Source organism: Cervus elaphus, chromosome 9 (assembly GCF_910594005.1).
Source record: "Cervus elaphus chromosome 9, mCerEla1.1, whole genome shotgun sequence".
NCBI classification, from domain to species: Eukaryota; Metazoa; Chordata; class Mammalia; order Artiodactyla; family Cervidae; genus Cervus; species Cervus elaphus.
In genome coordinates, this window is record NC_057823.1 from 56,435,641 (window position 1) to 56,442,402 (window position 6,762).

General features: G+C 40.3%; 1 pseudogene; it reads left to right on the plus strand.

Moving 5' to 3' along the window:
* The first annotated feature begins 305 nt into the window (after positions 1 to 305).
* Positions 306 to 1,603, plus strand: LOC122701035 (annotated as a pseudogene).
* Positions 1,604 to 6,762: the final 5,159 nt, after the last annotated feature.

The window sequence follows — 6,762 nt, forward strand, 5'->3', positions numbered from 1 at the left end:
AGGTTGCCATTTGTTTACCTGAAGGTGTCTGTCTGACAGGAATCTAATTCGGTACACAATCAGGGGCCTACTGGCTGACATGCACCATCTCCAAGCTCCAGCCAGTGGAGGCATCTTTTCTTTTTTTAAAAAATGTTATACTGAGTAGCAACAGCGCCAGACTCCAGCTGAGGTGCTCCTAGAGGTTTTGTCAGTGTTGTTTCTCCAGCGGCGGCAGCTCTCGCCCCGGCATCAGAACGAGTCCGGTTCGTGTTCCTCCGCGGAGGTCTCTCTCTCTATGGTGAATGCAGCCTGAAGCGTCTGAGTCCGCGATGGACAGAGAAAAGGAACTACTCCATAAACTCTATCCGTGGCTTGAGCTTTGAAACTATAGAAGAAAGTTTGAGGGACAAGCAATGAGAAAAACTTACAGATGTAGTAATGAGGGATCCTGCAAGTAAAAGATCAGAAAGGCTTGATTTTGTAACTTTTTCATTCATGACTGAGGTTGAGGCTGCCATGGCCACAGAACCTCATTCAGTTGATGCGACAGTGGTTGAGCCAAAACGTGCTATTCCAAGAGGGGAATCTGGAAAGCCAGGGGCTCCTGTAACTATGGGGCTTCCCACGTGGTGCTCATGGTATAGAACCCACCTGCCAAAGCAGGGGACATAAGAGACGCAAGTTCGATCCCTAGGTCGGGAAGATCCCCTGGAGGAGAGAATGGCAACCCACTCCAGTATTCTTGGTTGAAGAATCCAATGGACAGAGGAGCCTGACGGGCTGCAGTCCATGGGGTCACAAAGAGTGGAACACTGACTAAAGCAACTTAGTGCACATACCCACGCATATGTAACTGTGAGGAAGCTGTTTGTTGGTGGAATAAAGAAAATGCTGAGGAACATCATCTTAGAGATTACTTTGCTGCTAAGTCACTTCAGTTGTGTCTGACTCTGTGAGACCTCATAGACGTCAGCCCACCAGGGCCCCACCCCTACCCCACCCCCCGGGATTCTCCAGGCAAGAACACTGGAGTGGGTTGACATTTCCTTCTCCAAAGAGATTACTTCGAGAACATGGAAAAATTGATACCATTGAGATAATTACTGATAGGCAGTCTGGAAAGAAAAGAGGATTTGAATTTGTTACCTTTGATAACCATGATCCTGTGGATAAGATTGTGTTGCAGAAATAGCATGCTATCTAGGTCATAATGCAGTAGTTAGAAAAGTTTTGTCTAGACAAGAAGTATAGGAAGTAAAAAGTTCTAGAAATGGAAAAGGAGGTGTCTTTGGTCTTAGAGATTCTAGTGGTGGTGGTGGTGGTGAAAATTTTGGACTAGTGCCTATAAGTAACTATAGAGGAGGGTCTGATGGATATGGAAGTGCTGGTGGATTTGGGGATGGCTATAATGGGTATGGAGGAGGACCTGGAAGTGACAGTTTTGGAGGTAGCCCTGGTTATGGAGGAAAAGAAGGATATAGTGGTGAAAGACCTGGATATGGCAACCAGGGTGAGGGCTACAAAGGTGGTTATGACAACTATAGAGGAGGAAATTATGGAAGTTATGGAAATTATGATTTTGGAAATTATAACCCATAGTCTTCTAACTATGATCCAGTGAAGAGTGGAAACTTTGGTGGTAGCAGGAACATGGGGAACCATATGATTGAAGAGACTCTGGTCCAGAAGTCATTGGAGGAAGTGGGAGTTATGGAAGGAGAAGCCAATATTGAGCTTCTTCCTGTTTGCCACAGGAAGATGTCTTGCTGCAGGTAACTAATAAAGAAATGGCCAACCGCAGAGTCCTCAAGAAATAAGAAATTCTGTACCATCTGAAAGTAGTTCTTGTTGGTGCCTTGATTTTAAAAAGCACTCTTTAAGAATAAAGGGAAATGTTTTCTGATAAAAATAATAGACTTCATTTAGGACATATTCTTAATATAAAACAATTACAAATTGAGGATTATTTGTAAAACAGTAACATCAAATCAGCTAGAAGGATACATGTATCATGTTTTGAATTAGGTTTTGTGAGTAGACAGGTTAAAATTCTATTTTAAATATAAACTTTATTAAAATAAATAGTCTTGTACTCAAATACTTGGTGTAATGTTTACGCATAGACTGTGAATCTTGTTATATGAATATTACGTTGTCTAAAGGATTGTCATCCCCTTGATTTATAAAGCAGTTTCACAAAGCAATGCATATTGTCATTTTCTTTTCAGTTCAGTTCAGTTATTCAGTCGTTTCAGACTCTTTGTGACCCCATGGATTGCAGCATACCAGTCTTCCCTGTCCATCACCAACTCCCGGAGCTTACTCAAACTCATGTCCATTGAGTCGGTGATGCCATCCAACCATCTCATCCTCTGTCGTCCCCTTCTCCTCCTGCCTTCAATCTTTCCCAGCATCATGGTCTTTTCCAATGAGTCAGTTCTTCGCATCAGGTGGCCAAAGTATTGCAGTTTCCACTTCAGCATCAGTCCTTCCAGTGAATATTCAGGACTGATTTCCTGTAAGATGAACTGGTTGGATCTCCTTGCAGTCCAAGGGACTCTCAAGAGTCTTCTCTAACACCACAGTTCAAAAGCATCAATTCTTCAGTGCTCAGCTTTCTTTAGAGTCCAATTCTCACATCCATACATGACTACTGGAAAAGCCATAGCTTTGACTAGATGGAACTTTGTTGACAAAGTAATGTCTCTGGTTTTTAATATGCTGTCTAGGTTGGTCATAGCTTTTCTTCCAAGGAGCCAGTGTCTTTTAATTTCAAGGCTACAGTCACCATCTGCACTGATTTCTGAGCCCCCAAAAATAAAGTCTCTCACTGTTTCCATTGTTTCCCCATCTATTTGCCATGAACTGATGGGACCGGATGCCATGATTTTAGTTTTCTGAATGTTGAGTTTTAAGCCAACTTTTTCACTCTCCTCTTTCGCTTTCATCCAGAGGCTCTTTAGTTCTTCTTCACTTTCTGCCATAAGAGTGGTGTCATCTGCATATCTGAGGTTCCTTTCAATAGTGATAGATAAATGAGAAAAGCATTGTGGACATTATTTCCTCTCCCTAATAAAATGGCATTCTTTATACACTGTAGAAATTAAAAAAAAATTATGCTTTATTATCTTTTTTATTTCCCCTGCCCCTGTGGGCACTATCTATATGCTTTCCTTCTGCTCATTCCAGTTGACAGTTGAGCAATTTTTGAGCTCTAACTGGTGGGATCCTTTTTTTTTTTTTCTTTTTCTTCTCTATGTGTGCTTTTTCTTCTGTATATGTGAATGTTCTGAATATATGAAGGAAAATTTGTTTGCCTTCCCCATATTCACTCCTACTTCTTCTGAATATAGCCCCTAATTTTAACTAGGGAATTTCCCTTGCCCCTACATCATGGGACATGCACTTCTCCTTCAACTCAGGCTAAGCAGTGGCTCTTATTCCCATGATCATTGTAATTGATTCAGGAATGAATACATGAACCTAATAGACCAATGAGATGCCATAAAATTTTGACTGACAATCCTTGAGTAGAAACAGTCTCCCTTTTTCACTAAGTGTGAACTTGAAAATAAGCAGGAGCTGAAGCAAATGCAGCCATTTTGCTACTATGAGAAACATGGGAATTGAGTCACTACAGTGAAGAAAGCCTACAGACATTGCTCAAACTCAGGATGAAGCCATAACTGAAGCTAGCCTTACCCTTTGTATTATTTATATCTATGAAATAATAAGTGCCCTTTTGCGTAAGTCGTTGGATTTATGGGATACCACTTAAAACAAAAAAATGTCCTCATCTCGACACCATCCTATTCTGCTTTCTGTTTTCAGCTCTAAAATTTTGAAAGCTTGAATTTAAATTCTCAAAATAGAATTCGGAACTCAAAAGACAAGATAATATGATCTAATAAATTTAATACTATACATACATTTGATTTCAAATATGCTAAAAATTAGTCTATATCTTCAAATATGCCTGAACTAGGATTTTAAATAAAAAACACCCTTAGGACAAGGAACGATAAGGCAATTAAGAATGATTGGGATGATTTCCCTTCTCTTTTAAGTTACTTTGATTAACCCTATTGTTTCTTTTCTGTTATTCACCTAATCTGACAATATGAATCTGGAGAGAAAATGTGTGAAGGGTAACAGAAGAGAAAAATTCAGCAATTATTCTGACACTTAAACATCTGTCAGAGACCTCTGATCTGATGGAAGAACTTTGGTTTTAGATATAAATTTCCTTTCTTGCATTCTCATCAGTTTTTTCCTTCAATAACACACTAGAACATATCATGTCATATACTCAACATCTGGAATGAAGAAAGATTTCCTAAAGGACCCTTGGCTGCCTTTTGCTCCCCTGGAGGAAATTCCCTAAGAGTTAGGTTGACAGCATGTTAAACAGGCATCATTCATCTGTGTGACAGTTCAGCATCTTACCACATTTAAGAGTAAAAGAATGAGCCCCTGATTTCTGCAGGCTAACTTTGGGGTTACATTACTTGATGCCAAAATGTCCAGATTAAGATGAAAAATATTTAGTCAGCCATCTAGATATTCTCAAGTGTACAGATGTTTGACATAAGCATAGCCTGTGGTGGCACTAATTGGATAATATAAAAATCCCCATTTCTTTTGATCATTAAACATTTATCATCATCACTTAAGTGCCAGCCACATAGGAAGGATTGACACATGCCATTGTTCCTGCCCTTCATGAAGTTCACTTAGTGGCACACAAGTTACATAGTAAACCACAAGAAAGCATGAATGATTAATGTATCAAATTTGGATACTTTCATTGCACAGAGTATTACATTTGACTCAAAGCAAGGCTTCTAGTTTATTCCGTGTTTTTGTGCAAATGAGAACAAGATGCCTCATTCTCTAGGCACACTCAATCTACATCAGAATACATAGCATGGGGAGCAGAGAGCAGCAGGGTAACATCTGCACAACTATACACAGACTCATGTGGCATAAATAACATTTTATAGAATGAGAAGCCCAATGGTAGGAACATCTAGGGTTGATTAATTCTGTGCCTCGACAGCTCTGTCAAAGACCTAATGGGTGTTTTCCATCTTTCTGCACTGGCATCATTAGCATGCTATCTCTTATCTTCAGGCTTATCCCCTCAGGGCTTCAAAAGAACTTTAAGCATAACTTTTTCAAGCAACTCCATCCAAAGTCAAGAAGGCATCTGTTTTGATCAAGGTGGCAAAACCTTTCCCAAAAGCACTTCAGAAAACTTCCCTTTGTTTTTCATGAGCCTTAACTGGGTCATCAGCTTATTTCTTAAGTCAATCTTTAATACCAAGGCATGAAGTATCAAGTTTGGTTGGGGCCAGTCAAGATTCCCCACCTGGTGATAGGGACAGAAAATTCCCCAACATCACAGAGTCATCCAAAGCTTTAACAGAAGTGGAGTTTTGTTAAGAAAAAGAATAATGGAATGGTTTGTGGGTTGACAATAAGTAGTGCTTGCCACAAATTCATGAACGAGATAACCAAAGTGCCACAAAGAACAGGAAAAAAAAAAGACAATTCCACTTTTCCAGTTTACCAGAAGTCCTGATTTTGGAATTGTCACTGGATGTTCAGTTCAATCTCTCAGTGGTGTCCAACTCCTTGAGACCCCACAGACTGCAGCACGCCAGGCTTCCCTGTCCATCACCAACTCCCAGAGTTTACTCAAACTCATGTCCATTGAGTCGGTGATGCCATCCAACCATCTCATCCTCTGTTGTCCCCTTCTCCTCCTGCCTTCAATCTTTCCCCATCAGGGTCTTTTCCAATGAGTCAGTTCTTCATATCAGGTGGCCAAAATATTGGAGTTTCAGCTTTAGCATCAGTCCTTCCAATGAATTTTCAGGACTGATTTCCTTTAGGATGGACTGGTTGGATCTCCTTGCAGTCCAAGGGACTCTCAAGATTCTTCTTTAACACCACAGTTCAAAAGCATCAATTCTTCAGTGCTCAGCTTTCTTTAGAGTCCAACTCTCACATCCATACATGACTACTGAAAAAACCATAGCCTTGGCTAGATGGAACTTTGTTGGCAAATTAAGTCTCTGCTTTTTAATATGCTGTCTAGATTGGTCATAGCTTTTCTTCCAAGGAGCAAGCGTCTTTTAATTTCATGGATGCAGTCACCATCTGCACTGATTTTGGAGCCTAAAAATATAAAGTCTATCACGGTTTCCACTGTTTCCCCATCTATTTGCCATGAAGTGATGGGACCAGATGCCATGATCTTAGTTTTCTGAATGTTGAGCTTTAAGGCAATTTTTTCACTCTGCTCTTTCACTTTCATAAGAGGCTCTTTAGTGCTTCACTTTCTGCCATAAGGGTGGTGTCATTTGTATATCTGAAGTTATTGATATTTCTCCGGGCAATCTTGATTCCAGCTTGTGCTTTACCCAGCTCAGCATTTCTCATGATGTAGCTCTGCATGTAAGTTAAATAAGCAGGGTGACAATATACAGCCTTTCCCTATTTGGAACCAATCTGTTGTTCCATGTCCAGTTCTAACTGGTGCTTCCTGACCTGCATACAGATTTCTCAAGAGGCAGGTCAGGCGGTCTGGTATTCCCATCTCTTTCAGAATTTTCCACAGTTTATTGTGATCCACACAGTCAAAGGCTTTGGCATAGTCAATAAAGCAGAAGTAGATGTTTTTCTGGAAATCTCTTGCTTTTTCAATGATCCAGCAGATATTGGCAATTTGATCTCTGGTTCCTCTGCCTTTTCTAAAACCAGCTTGAACATCTG